The sequence below is a fragment of the Salvelinus fontinalis genome, chromosome 5 (assembly GCF_029448725.1).
Source record: "Salvelinus fontinalis isolate EN_2023a chromosome 5, ASM2944872v1, whole genome shotgun sequence".
Taxonomy (NCBI): Eukaryota; Metazoa; Chordata; class Actinopteri; order Salmoniformes; family Salmonidae; genus Salvelinus; species Salvelinus fontinalis.
Window position 1 is genome coordinate 61,753,445 of NC_074669.1, and position 15,590 is coordinate 61,769,034.

Below are 15,590 nucleotides of genomic sequence, written 5' to 3' on the forward strand. Positions count from 1 at the left end.
ACTTTTGGGTTCGGAAGCCGACTTCCTATGATCATATATTGCAAATGGACAAAACACAGGCCTTATGGATAAACTAAATAAAATAAGACAAATGTATGTTCATACAGTTATAACATATGAATAATTGACATTTTTTTGATGATAAATGGTCATATGCCAAATGAAAATCTACGGTAGAGCACGCTCGCTATCTTTGGGATTTTTGGTGTATGACACTTCGCATTTGCCATGTTCCACTTGCCATGAGGTTTGGATGAACTGCCGTCCATTTGAGTGGTATTTGCGATTGTGTATATGATTCGCCCAATGGCAATATATTTTTGGTAAGGCTCTTCCCTTACCCTTCAAATATTTGTTTTCAACAAAATGTTCAGTTGATATTGTAGCAGTTGTTGAGTTTGCCCCACCAAGATGTACATGCTAAATCACCATTAATCCAGAGAGATTCAAGTGACATAGATTTTGCTTCCTGAAACACAGGAAATAAATGGCTGAAAAACACAGATTCTCAGGTGGGAGGGTTACACGTGTTGTTACTTCTCCATGTGTGTGTGTGTGTGTGTGTGTGTGTGTGTGTGTGTGTGTGTGTGTGTGTGTGTGTGTGTGTGTGTGTGTGTGTGTGTGTGTGTGTGTGTGTGTGTGTGTGTGTGTGTGTGTGTGTGTGTGTGTGTGTGTGTTTGTAAAACACATATAGTGTCACGCCCTGATCTGTTTCACCTTGTCCTTGTGCTTGTCTCCACCCCCTCCAGGTGTCGCCCATCTTCCCCAATTATCCCCTGGGTATTTATACCTGTTTTCTGTCTGTGCCAGGTCATCTTGTTTGTTCAAGACTACCAGCGTTTAGTGTCTCAGCGCCTGCTTCTTCCAGTCTCTCTTTTCTCGCCCTCCTGGTTTTGACCCCTGCCTGTCCTGACTCCGATTCCGCCTGCCTGACCTGACCCTGGGCCTGCCTGCCGTCCTGTACCTTGCCCCCACTCTGGATTACAGACCTCTGCCTGACCTGACCCTGGGCCTGCCTGCCGTCCTGTACCTTTGCCCCCACTCTGGATTACCGACCTCTGCCTGACCTGACCCTGGGCCTGCCTGCCGTCCTGTACCTTGGCCCCACTCTGGATTACCGACCTCTGCCTGACCTGACCCTGGGCCTGCCTGCCGTCCTGTACCTTGGCCCCACTCTGGATTACCGACCTCTGCCTGACCTGACCCTGGGCCTGCCTGCCGTCCTGTACCTTGGCCCCACTCTGGATTACCGACCTCTGCCTGACCTGACCCTGGGCCTGCCTACAGTGCTGTACCTTGGCCCCACTACTCTGGATTATCGACCCCTTCCCGCCTTGACCAGTCGTTTGCCTGCCCCTGTTGTTACAATAAACATTGTTACCTCTACACAGTCTGCACAAGGGTCTGATATATCCTGATATATAGTACATTCACATTTTCAGTCTTAAAGTGTCAGAGATTATATGATACAGCAGAGATAACAGTCCTTCTAGACTCCATGTTAGATCAACTATTATACAGTAGAGAACAGTCCTTCTAGACTCCATGTTAGATCAAATATTATACAATAGAGAACAGTCCTTCTAGACTCCATGTTAGATCAACTATTATACAGTAGAGAACAGTCCTTCTAGACTCCATTTTAGATCAACTATTATACAGTAGAGAACAGTCCTTCTAGACTCCATTTTAGATCAACTATTATATAATAGTGTGACATTTTCTCTCTGTTTATCCACTTGTATGTTTAGAATAATGGTGCTTTTCTAATATCCAACTTGATTGAATTCATGAGAGTAACTGATTGACTGTACATGGGAGGAATCAACACTCTCACTGTATAGGCATTGTCACCGTACACCCAGAACATTGCTCTGGGAACTAAAAGGAGTATCTCAGTTTCAAGGTAAAAAGCCTGGTGTGGTATCAGTCAGTCTCATGCAGGAACCAACCGTGCTGATATGACTTGTTTGTGTCGCAGTATAAAGGGTCTCAAATCAAATCAAACTTTATTTGTCACATGCTCCGAATACAACAAGTGTAGACTTTACCGTGAAATGCTTAATTACAAGCGCTTAACCAACAGTGCAGTCCAAGTAGAGTTAAGAAAAACATTTAGGAAGTAGACTAAACTAAAAAGTAATAATAATAAAAATTAACATCAGGCTTGTATTGAGTCAATAAACCTCTACGACTGTGATAATAAAGATTGATTAATTTCCTTTGAATTTAAATCCTTAGTGGTGAATTTCCACGACAACAGAGAGAACAGTCTTTCTGAGTTATCAATTAATTGTATTGTTATTGCATATGTTTTGTTATTTTATTATAATGTATTATACATTTGTATTGTTATATATTGTATGTACTTGACAAGGTATATTGAATAAGCAGAAAATAGTTTCTCATTGATAGTACTTAGCATAATCTTATTTAGTAGTTCAGAGAGAGTACCGAGGATGAATCCTATTTCTCACAGATCCATCTGTATTTATAGGAACATTCATAGTCCCACCATTCTCCTGTGTCTGATGACCAGGAGTAGAAATACACACAGTTCTCAGCTCTTCCACCATTAGGCTCACCACTGTTCCAATACCTGTAGGAGAAACAACACATAGAATCAGGCTGTCCACTGTTCCAATACCTGTAGAAGAAACAACACAGAATCAGACTGTCCACTGTTATAATACCTGTAGGAGAAACAAGACACAGAATCAGACTGTCCACTATTCCAATGCCTGTAGGAGAAACAACACATAGAATCAGACTGTCCACTGTTCCAATACCTGAAGGAGAAACAACACAGAATCAGACTGTCCACTGCTCCAATACCTGTAGGAGAAACAACACATAGAATCAGGCTGTCCACTGTTCCAATACCTGTAGAAGAATCAACACATATAATCAGACTGTCCACTGTTCCAATACCTGTAGGAGAAACAAATAGAATCAGGCTGTCCACTGTTCCAATACCTGTAGGAGAAACAACACATAGAATCAGGCTGTCCACTGTTCCAATACCTGTAGAAGAAACAACACAGAATCAGGCTGTCCACTGTTCCAATACCTGTAGGAGAAACACATAGAATCAGGCTGTCCACTGTTCCAATACCTGTAGGAGAAACACATAGAATCACAGACTGTCCACTGTTCCAATACCTGTAGGATGAACAAATAGAATCAGGCTGTCCACTGTTCCAATACCTGTAGTTGAAACAACACAGAATCAGACTGTCCACTGTTATAATACCTGTAGGAGAAACAACACACAGAATCAGACTGTCCACTATTCCAATACCTGTAGGAGAAACAACCTATAGAATCAGACTGTCCACTGTTCCAATACCTGAAGGAGAAACAACACAGAATCAGACTGTCCACTGCTCCAATACCTGTAGGAGAAACAACACATATAATCAGGCTGTCCACTGTTCCAATACCTGTAGAAGAATCAACACATATAATCAGACTGTCCACTGTTCCAATACCTGTAGGAGAAACAAATAGAATCAGGCTGTCCACTGTTCCAATACCTGTAGGAGAAACAACACATAGAATCAGGCTGTCCACTGTTCCAATACCTGTAGAAGAAACAACACAGAATCAGACTGTCCACTGTTCCAATACCTGTAGGAGAAACACATCGAATCAGGCTGTCCACTGTTCCAATACCTGTAGGAGAAACACATAGAATCAGGCTGTCCACTGTTCCAATACCTGTAGGAGAAACACATAGAATCAGGCTATCCACTGTTCCAATACCTGTAGGAGAAACACATAGAATCAGGCTGTCCACTGTTCCAATACCTGTAGGAGAAAAAACACATAGAATCAGGCTGTCCACTGTTCCAATACCTGTAGAAGAAACAACACAGAATCAGACTGTCCACTGTTCCAATACCTGTAGGAGAAACACATAGAATCAGGCTGTCCACTGTTCCAATACCTGTAGGAGAAACACATAGAATCAGGCTGTCCACTGTTCCAATACCTGTAGGAGAAACAACACATAGAATCAGGCTGTCCACTGTTCCAATACCTGTAGGAGAAACAACACATAGAATCAGGCTGTCCACTGTTCCAATACCTGTAGGAGAAACAACACATAGAATCAGGCTGTCCACTGTTCCAATACCTGTAGGAGAAACAACACATAGAATCAGACTGTCCACTGTTCCAATACCTGTAGGAGAAACAACACATAGAATCAGACTGTCCACTGTTCCAATACCTGTAGGAGAAACAAATAGAATCAGGCTGTCCACTGTTATAATACCTGTAGGAGAAACAACACTTATAATCAGGCTGTCCACTGTTCCAATACCTGTAGAAGAAACAACACAGAATCAGGCTGTCCACTGTTCCAATACCTGTAGAAGAAACAACACATAGAATCAGACTGTCCACTGTTCCAATACCTGTAGGAGAAACAACACATAGAATCAGGCTGTCCACTGTTCCAATACCTGTAGGAGAAACAACACAGAATCAGGCTGTCAACTGTTCCAATACCTGTAGGAGAAACAACACATATAATCAGGCTGTCCACTGTTCCAATACATGTAGGAGAAACAACACATAGAATCAGGCTGTCCACTGTTCCAATACCTGTAGAAGAAACAACACATAGAATCAGGCTGTCCACTGTTCCAATACCTGTAGGAGAAACAACACATAGAATCAGGCTGTCCACTGTTCCAATACCTGTAGGAGAAACAACACATAGAATCAGACTGTCCACTGTTCCAATACCTGTAGGAGAAACAACACATAGAATCAGGCTGTCCACTGTTCCAATACCTGTAGGAGAAACAACACATAGAATCAGGCTGTCCACTGTTCCAATACCTGTAGGAGAAACAACACATAGAATCAGGCTGTCCACTGTTCCAATACCTGTAGGAGAAACAACACATAGAATCAGACTGTCCACTGTTCCAATACCTGTAGGAGAAACAACACATAGAATCAGACTGTCCACTGTTCCAATACCTGTAGGAGAAACAAATAGAATCAGGCTGTCCACTGTTATAATACCTGTAGGAGAAACAACACTTATAATCAGGCTGTCCACTGTTCCAATACCTGTAGAAGAAACAACACAGAATCAGGCTGTCCACTGTTCCAATACCTGTAGAAGAAACAACACATAGAATCAGACTGTCCACTCTTCCAATACCTGTAGGAGAAACAACACATAGAATCAGGCTGTCCACTGTTCCAATACCTGTAGGAGAAACAACACAGAATCAGGCTGTCAACTGTTCCAATACCTGTAGGAGAAACAACACATATAATCAGGCTGTCCACTGTTCCAATACATGTAGGAGAAACAACACATAGAATCAGGCTGTCCACTGATCCAATACCTGTAGGAGAAACACATAGATTCAGGCTGTCCACTGTTCCAATACCTGTAGGAGAAACAACACAGAATCAGGCTGTCCACTGTTCCAATACCTGTAGGAGAAACAACACATAGAATCAGGCTGTCCACTGATCCAATACCTGTAGAAGAAACAACACAGAATCAGGCTGCCCAATCTGAACCTTCTACTCCAGACAGTGATGACATAGTGACACAGAATTCATGAATGTCTTACTTTGTGGTCAGTCGTGTGACGTCCACCCATTTCCAGGTCCCCTCAGTAACAGAGTCAGTCAGACCAATCCAGACATATTTCTTTACTCCACATAACCAATTGACAAAAGTCTGCAGTTGTGGGAGAGAGACAAAATTGTTAAAACATAGCCATTACACCTCTCTCTCTCTCTCTCTCTCTCTCTCTCTCTCTCTCTCTCTCTCTCTCTCTCTCTCTCTCTCTCTCTCTCTCTCTCTCTCTCTCTCTCTCTCTCTCTCTCTCTCTCTCTCTCTCTCTCTCTCTCTCTCTCTCTCTCTCTCTCTCTCTCTCTCTCTCTCTCTCTCTCTCTCTCTCTCTCTCTCTCTCTCTCTCTCTCTCTCACTCTTTCTCTCTCTCTGTCACCCTCTCTCTTTCTCACACACCTGTTGTTCTTGGCTCTTGATGACCACCAGGTCTGCTCCTCTGTCTCTGCAGTCCTGTCTGCTCTCCTCCCAGGATTTTAACTCAGTAGAGACGTAGTAACAACTGCTACTAAGCTTCTTCCATCCTTGAGGACACACTGTAAGTTGAACATTTCTTGCTTTAGTCACTTTAATACAACATTGAATTAAGTATCAATCAGACACTCAAGGAAGAAACTAACTAATGGATGGTTTGGAAGTTGGAGAATGTTTATCACATTGTTCATTTAATATAAGTTACATTTCCTGTTTGTAAGTGACATGTGAACTGATACAGACTGTCAAACAGAACAGTCATTAGACAATTTGACTCACCTTTCTCAACTAAAGATTGTTTCAGACGTTCTGTCTCTTTCTGTAGCTGGTCTCTCTCTTTGGTCAGGCTGTTGTATCTGGTCTGTAGCTGGTCTCTCTCTTTGGTCAGGGTGTTGTATCTGGTCTGTAGCTGGTCTCTCTGTTTGGTCAGGGTGTTGTCGCTGGTATGTTGGTCTCTCTCTTTGGTCAGGGTGTTGTATCTGGTCTGTAGCTGGTCTCTCTCTTTGGTCAGGGTGTTGTATCTGGTCTGTAGCTGGTCTCTCTCTTTGGTCAGGGTGTTGTTGCTAGTCTGTAGCTGGTCTCTCTCTGCAGTCAGGTTGTTGTCGCTTGTCTGTAACTGGTCTCCCTCTTTGGTCAGGCTGTTATAACTGGTCAATTGGTTTCTCTCTGAAATAATGAGATCATTGAACAAAGTAACAGTGTAAAAGTTAATCAGTCTTTACAATTGTTGGGGTCAGTTGCATTTCAATTCCAGTCAAATCAGGAAATACACTGGAATTCCAATTGATTTCCAATTTTTGGAATTGAAATTTGGCTTGCTTTCTGAATGGAATTGACTGGAATGTAAATGTAATTGAACGTTACACCACTGATGATGAAGAATGTTTGAGTGAGAACAAATCAAACTCACGGTAGAGTAACAGGCATGTGATCCCAGCCAGTAGGAGAACACACAGCAGCCCCAGACACACTGCAGCAGCTCCAGAGTATCTCTTCCACCACTGACAAGACACTGAAGCACAAATTATTACCAGAAGAATTTACTCTTTATCAGCATTTAATTTGGTGTCTACATGTGTGTCCATTTGCTGTTTGAATCACTGAGGGAAATAGACAAGCTTGACAAGGGACAGAACACCAGAACTGAGTTCCAGCACCTCACATTTTCTACTGCTTGACTTCCAGAACTTACAGAATATTGGCTTAAACATATTGCAGAGTTCAGGCAGCCAAAATGACACCTATTTCAATCCAAATTGCTTTGTAAACAACAGGTGTATGCTAATAGTGAAATGCTGATTTACGGGTCCTTTTCCAACAATGCAGAGTTAAAGATACAACGTTTAAAATAGTGACACAAGAAATAAATACACAGTGAATAACGAGGAAGAAAAACAAGTCTAAATAAAATGGCTACAGTGCATTTGGAAAGTTTTCAGACCTCTTGTATCTTCTACTCTTGTATCTTCTACTGTTGTAACTTCTACTATTGTATCTTCAAATGCTGTAACTTCTACTGTTGTAACTTCTACTGTTGTATCTTATACTGTTGTAACTTCTACTGTTGTATCTTATACTGTTGTAACTTCTACTGTTGTATCTTCTACTGTTGTAACTTCTACTGTTGTATCTTCTAAAGCTGTATCTTCTACTGTTGTAACGTCTGCTGTTATCTCAGTTGTAGGTTTGTGTCTGTTCGCTGCACAGCTGGAGTCTCTGTGTGACTCAGTCTAATGTCAGAGACAGTTTTAACTGTCAACCTCATTAAAGGGGAAACTGTCTAACCAATAGTACGACACTAACCACCACCACGTGACTCCAGACTTATTTTCTGAAAACCATGTTTGTTTAAAACAGTGTAGATTAGTTTGTATATTTAGTTTATATTAGTTTAGTTTACCACAGTGTAGATTAGTTTGTATATTTAGTTTATATTAGTTTAGTTTACCACAGTGTAGATTAGTTTGTATATTTAGTTTATATTAGTTTACCACAGTGTATATACATTTTAACATGTGATTAAAGCATTGAAGTGACAATATATTCACATGGAGTAAAATGGGACCCTGTGAATTCACACACATCACAGAGCATGACTGTAGTTTTGAGAGGTTACGTATCACATCACAGAGCTGACTGTAGTTTTGAGAGGTTACGTATCACATCACAGAGCTGACTGTAGTTTTGAGAGGTTACGTATCACATCACAGAGCTGACTGTAGTTTTGAGAGGTTACGTATCACATCACAGAGCTGACTGTAGTTTTGAGAGGTTACGTATCACATCACAGAGCTGACTGTAGTTTTGAGAGGTTACGTATCACATCACAGAGCTGACTGTAGTTTTGAGAGGTTACGTATCACATCACAGAGCTGACTGTAGTTTTGAGAGGTTACGTATCACATCACAGAGCTGACTGTAGTTTTGAGAGGTTACGTATCACATCACAGAGCTGACTGTAGTTTTGAGAGGTTACGTATCACATCACAGAGCTGACTGTAGTTTTGAGAGGTTACGTATCACATCACAGAGCATGACTGTAGTTTTGAGAGGTTACGTATCACATCACAGAGCTGACTGTAGTTTTGAGAGGTTACGTTTCACATCACAGAGGATGACTGTAGTTTTGAGAGGTTACGTATCACATCACAGAGCATGACTGTAGTTTTGAGAGGTTACGTATCACATCACAGAGGATGACTGTAGTTTTGAGAGGTTACGTATCACATCACAGAGGATGACTGTAGTTTTGAGAGGTTACGTATCACATCACAGAGGATGACTGTAGTTTTGAGAGGTTACGTATCACATCACAGAGGATGACTGTAGTTTTGAGAGGTTACGTATCACATCACAGTGGATGACTGTAGTTTTGAGAGGTTACGTATCACATCACAGAGGATGACTGTAGTTTTGAGAGGTTACGTATCACATCACAGAGGATGACTGTAGTTTTGAGAGGTTACGTATCACATCACAGAGCATGACTGTAGTTTTGAGAGGTTACGTATCACATCACAGAGCTGACTGTAGTTTTGAGAGGTTACGTTTCACATCACAGAGGATGACTGTAGTTTTGAGAGGTTATGTATCACATCACAGAGCATGACTGTAGTTTTGAGAGGTTACGTATCACATCACAGAGGATGACTGTAGTTTTGAGAGGTTACGTATCACATCACAGAGGATGACTGTAGTTTTGAGAGGTTACGTATCACATCACAGAGGATGACTGTAGTTTTGAGAGGTTACGTATCACATCACAGAGGATGACTGTAGTTTTGAGAGGTTACGTATCACATCACAGTGGATGACTGTAGTTTTGAGAGGTTACGTATCACATCACAGAGGATGACTGTAGTTTTGAGAGGTTACGTATCACATCACAGAGGATGACTGTAGTTTTGAGAGGTTACGTATCACATCACAGAGGATGACTGTAGTTTTGAGAGGTTACGTATCACATCACAGAGGATGACTGTAGTTTTGAGAGGTTACGTATCACATCACAGTGGATGACTGTAGTTTTGAGAGGTTACGTATCACATCACAGAGGATGACTGTAGTTTTGAGAGGTTACGTATCACATCACAGTGGATGACTGTAGTTTTGAGAGGTTACGTATCACATCACAGAGGATGACTGTAGTTTTGAGAGGTTACGTATCACATCACAGAGGATGACTGTAGTTTTGAGAGGTTACGTATCACATCACAGAGCATGACTGTAGTTTTGAGAGGTTACGTATCACATCATAGAGCATGACTGTAGTTTTGAGAGGTTACGTATCACATCACAGTGGATGACTGTAGTTTTGAGAGGTTACGTATCACATCACAGAGGATGACTGTAGTTTTGAGAGGTTACGTATCACATCACAGAGGATGACTGTAGTTTTGAGAGGTTACGTATCACATCACAGAGCATGACTGTAGTTTTGAGAGGTTACGTATCACATCACAGTGGATGACTGTAGTTTTGAGAGGTTACGTATCACATCACAGAGGATGACTGTAGTTTTGAGAGGTTACGTATCACATCACAGAGGATGACTGTAGTTTTGAGAGGTTACGTATCACATCACAGAGGATGGCTGTAGTTTTGAGAGGTTACGTATCACATCACAGAGGATGACTGTAGTTTTGAAAGGTTACATATCACATCACAGTGGATGACTGTAGTTTTGAGAGGTTACGTATCACATCACAGAGGATGACTGTAGTTTTGAGAGGTTACGTATCACATCACAGAGCATGACTGTAGTTTTGAGAGGTTACGTATCACATCACAGAGCATGACTGTAGTTTTGAGAGGTTACGTATCACATCACAGAGGATGACTGTAGTTTTGAGAGGTTACGTATCACATCACAGAGCATGACTGTAGTTTTGAGAGGTTACGTATCACATCACAGTGGATGACTGTAGTTTTAAGAGGTTACGTATCACATCACAGAGCATGATTGTAGTTTTGAGAGGTTACGTATCTCTACACAGCTGATTCATAATTATTTGTATCATCAGTGTATTGTTGTGGCAAGAACGAAAAGGTGCACCTCTTGGGGTTCCCAGGACCGAGTTTAGGAAATTCTGCATTACATCACTCTGTTGTCGACCATCAATGGCCTTGTAGAGTTTTATCATTTTGTGCTGTCTCCTGTGTGACATGGACACCAGAGAGAATAGTTATTCAGAGATGTCTCTATCTTCCTCGGGGAGGGCCTAAGGTCTATATTTACTGTCTCCTGTGTGACATTGACACCAGAGAGAATAGTTCTAAAGAGATGTCTCTGTCTTTCTCAGAGAGGGCCTAAGGTCTATATTTACTGTCTCCTGTGTGACATTGACACCAGAGAGAATAGTACAGAGACGTTTATTCACACTTCTCCTTTCCTCTTCTGTGGATGGGAGGAGGGGGAGGCCTAAATGTGTAAGGTACTAAAGTAATACTGCAAAAAAATGTGGCAATGCAATTCACTTTTTGTACTGAATACATGGGGGCAAATCCAACACAACACATTACTGAGTACTTCTCTCAATATGTTAGATCATAGTGGTGGCTGCATCATGTTATCGTTATGCTTGTAATTGTTAAGGACTGGGTAGTTTTTCAGGATAAAAAAAATCATAGAATGGAGATCAGCACAGGAAAAATCCTAGCAGAAAACCTGGTTCAGTCTGCTTTCCACCAGACCACCTACAACACAAGGCCAAATCTACACTGGTTTGCAGAGTTACAGTTCTGATGTTAATCTGCTTGAACGTCTATGGTAAGACTTCAAAATGGTTGCCAAGCAATGATCAACAACCAATTTGACAGAGCTTGAAGAATTTTGAAAATAATAATAGACAAATATTGTACAATCCAGGTGTACAACGCTCTTAGAGACTTACCCAGAGACTCACAGCTGTGATGACTCTTAGAGACTTACCCAGAGACTCACAGCTGTGATGACTCTTAGAGACTTACCCAGAGACTCACAGCTGTAATCGCTGCCAAAGGTGATTCTAACATGTATTGACTCAGGAGGGTGAATATTTATGTAAATAAGAAATGTCTGTGTTTATGTGTGTGTGTGTGTGTGTGTGTGTGTGTGTGTGTGTGTGTGTGTGTGTGTGTGTGTGTGTGTGTGTGTGTGTGTGTGTGTGTGTGTGTGTGTGTGTGTGTGTGTGTGTGTGTGTGTGTGTGTGTGTGTGTGTCTGTTGTAGAATCCAGTTTGTGTGTGTCTGTGTGTGTGTGTGTGTGTGTGTGTGTGTGTGTGTGTGTGTGTGTGTGTGTGTGTGTGTGTGTGTGTGTGTGTGTGTGTGTGTGTGTGTGTGTGTGTGTGTGTGTGTGTGTCAGGATGTGTGTGTGTCAGGGTGTAAGTGTGTGTCAGTGTCTAGCACTACACCAGGTTAAACTGTTACCTGAATGTTGATCACCAACATCATCCTTCTTGCGGGGCATGCTGGGTCTTTCGTTGTTGTATATTTCATCATTAATATCCATGTTCTCTATTGTATTTATTTTATAGATTTTTTTGCCTCTAAATCCATCGCTGTTTTCATAGATTTCGTCTGACATCTTTACACACGTGTGTTGAAATGCAGTAACTTCTAATGCTGTAACTTCTACTCTTGTATCTTCTACTGTTGTAACTTCTACTGTTGTAGCTTCTACTGTTGTAACTTCTACTGTTGTAACTTCTACTGTTGTAACTTCTACTGTTGTAACTTCTACTGTTGTATCTTCTACTGTTGTAACTTCTACTGTTGTAACTTCTGCTGTTGTAACTTCTACTGTTGTAACTTCTACTGTTGTAACTTCTACTGTTGTAACTTCTACTGTTGTATCTTCTAATGCTGTAACTTCTACTGTTGTATCTTCTACTGTTGTAACTTCTACTGTTGTAACTTCTACTGTTGTAACTTCTACTGTTGTAACTTCTACTGTTGTAACTTCTACTGTTGTAACTTCTACTTTTGTAACTTCTGCTGTTGTAACTTCTACTGTTGTATCTTCTACTGTTGTAACTTCTACTGTTGTAACTTCTACTGTTGTATCTTCTACTGTTGTAACTTCTACTGTTGTAACTTCTACTGTTGTAACTTCTACTGTTGTATCTTCTACTGTTGTAACTTCTACTGTTGTAACTTCTACTGTTGTATCTTCTACTGTTGTAACTTCTACTGTTGTAACTTCTACTGTTGTAATGTCTGCTGTTGTAACTTCTACTGTTGTAACTTCTACTGTTGTAACTTCTACTGTTGTAACTTCTACTGTTGTAACTTCTACTGTTGTAATGTCTGCTGTTGTATCTTCCACTGCTGTATCTTCTACTGTTGTATCTTCTACTGTTGTAACTTCTACTGTTGTAACTTCTACTGTTGTAACTTCTACTGCTGTATCTTCTACTGTTGTATCTTCTACTGTTGTATCTTCTACTGTTGTAATGTCTGCTGTTATCTCAGTTGTAGGTTTGTGTCTGTTCGCTGCACATCTGGAGCCTCTGTGTGACTCAGTCTAATGTCAGAGACAGTTTTAACTGTCAACCTCATTAAAGGGGAAACTGTCTAACCAATAGTACGACACTAACCACCACCACGTGACTCCAGACTTATTTTCTGAGAACCATGTTTGTTTAAAACAGTGTAGATTAGTTTGTATATTTAGTTTATATTAGTTTAGTTTACCACAGTGTAGATTAGTTTGTATATTTAATTTATATTAGTTTAGTTTACCACAGTGTAGATTAGTTTGTATATTTAGTTTATATTAGTTTAGTTTACCACAGTGTAGATTAGTTTGTATATTTAGTTTATATTAGTTTAGTTTACCACAGTGTAGATTAGTTTGTATATTTAATTTATATTAGTTTAGTTTACCACAGTGTAGATTAGTTTGTATATTTAGTTTATATTAGTTTAGTTTACCACAGTGTAGATTAGTTTGTATATTTAGTTGATATTAGTTTAGTTTACCACAGTGTAGATTAGTTTGTATATTTAGTTTATATTAGTTTAGTTTACCACAGTGTAGATTAGTTTGTATATTTAGTTTATATTAGTTTAGTTTACCACAGTGTAGATTAGTTTGTATATTTAGTGTATATTAGTTTACCACAGTGTAGATTAGTTTGTATATTTAGTTTATATTAGTTTAGTTTACAACACTCTATTAGTTTGTATATTTAGTTTATATTGGTTTAGTTTACCAGTGTAGATTAGTTTGTATATTTAGTTTATATTAGTTTAGTTTACCACAGTGTAGATTAGTTTGTATATTTAGTTTATATTAGTTTAGTTTACCACAGTGTAGATTAGTTTGTATATTTAGTTTATATTAGTTTAGTTTACCACAGTGTAGATTAGTTTGTATATTTAGTGTATATTAGTTTACCACAGTGTAGATTAGTTTGTATATTTAGTTTATATTAGTTTAGTTTACAACACTCTATATTAGTTTGTATATTTAGTTTATATTGGTTTAGTTTACCAGTGTAGATTAGTTTGTATATTTAGTTTACATTAGTTTAGTTTACTACAGTGTATATTAGTTTGTATATTTAGTTTATATTAGTTTAGTTTTTTGTGCTTCATACTCTTAGTAGTTTAACACATTTCGTCTTGCACGCCATCGATGGCCATGTATAGTTATTTTCATCTCTGCTGTTCTCAGTGAGGAGAGCTATTCAGAGACATGTGTTAGAATGTATGTCTGCATCTCAGAGGGTTTTCAGTGGTGATGTCATTCACACCATTTGAAACTCAGGCGGTCCACTTCCTGTTAAGCTTTAAGCAGTGGTTTAAACTGAGACTCTGATGTGATGTTGACACCAGCAGCAGGATGAACAGTAGAGAGCTCAATGCAAGATGGTGCACTCACAAAGAATAACTGTTGTCTGCTGTGTGACATGGACACCAGAGATAATAGTTATTCAGAGATGCCTCTGTCTTTCTCAGAGAGGGCCTAAGGTCTACATTTACTGTCTGCTGTGTGACATGGACACCAGAGATAATAGTTATTCAGAGATGTCTCTGTCTTTCTCAGAGAGGGCCTGAGGTCTACATTTACTGTCTCCTGTGTGACATGGACACCAGAGATAATAGTTATTCAGAGATGTCTCTGTCTTTCTCAGAGAGGGCCTAAGGTCTACATTTACTGTCTCCTGTGTGACATGGACACCAGAGATAATAGTTATTCAGAGATGTCTCTGTCTTTCTCAGAGAGGGCCTGAGGTCTACATTTACTGTCTCCTGTGTGACATGGACACCAGAGATAATAGTTATTCAGAGATGTCTCTGTCTTTCTCAGAGAGGGCCTAAGGTCTACATTTACTGTCTCCTGTGTGACATGGACACCAGAGATAATAGTTATTCAGAGATGTCTCTGTCTTTCTCAGAGAGGGCCTGAGGTCTACATTTACTGTCTCCTGTGTGACATTGACACCAGAGATAATAGTTATTCAGAGATGTCTCTGTCTTAGTTTACCACAGTGTAGATTAGTTTGTGTATATAGTTTATATTAGTTTAGTTTACCACAGTGTAGATTAGTTTGTGTATATAGTTTGTATTAGTTTAGTTTACCACAGGGTAGATAAAATCATTGAAATGCCAAAATGCTGCATTACGTCTTGCACTCTGTGGTCGGCCATCAATGGCCATGTAGAGTTTTATAAACTGAGTCCTGTGTGACATGAACACCAGAGATAATAGTTATTCAGAGATGTCTCTATCTTTCTCAGAGAAGGCCTGTGGTCTATATTACTGTTTCCCATATCTGCCTCACTGTGTATCTCCCTCTCTCTCCTTCCATATCTGTCTCACTGTGTCTCACTGTATCTCCCTCTCTCTCCCCTACACTCTGTCTATCTGTCCTGTGAAACATTGACACCAGAGATAATAGTCATTCAGAGATGTCTCTATCTTTCTCAGAGAGGGCCTAAGGTCCACATGTATTGTCTCCTCCATTCTCTATCTACATCAAAAGAAGCTGTCGGACAATAACTGCACTGCACACTAACATCTC

General features: G+C 40.1%; 1 long non-coding RNA gene across 1 annotated transcript; it reads right to left on the reverse strand.

Annotated features, from left to right (window-relative positions):
- Window positions 1-1,990: 1,990 nt before the first annotated feature.
- LOC129855999 (uncharacterized) lies at window positions 1,991-6,132 on the reverse strand. The gene is made up of 3 exons (XR_008759588.1): window positions 6,008-6,132; window positions 5,607-5,716; window positions 1,991-2,599 (listed from the first exon to the last, which is right to left on the reverse strand). It is a non-coding gene; the product is annotated as an uncharacterized LOC129855999 (long non-coding RNA).
- Between the last annotated feature and the right edge of the window lie 9,458 nt (window positions 6,133-15,590).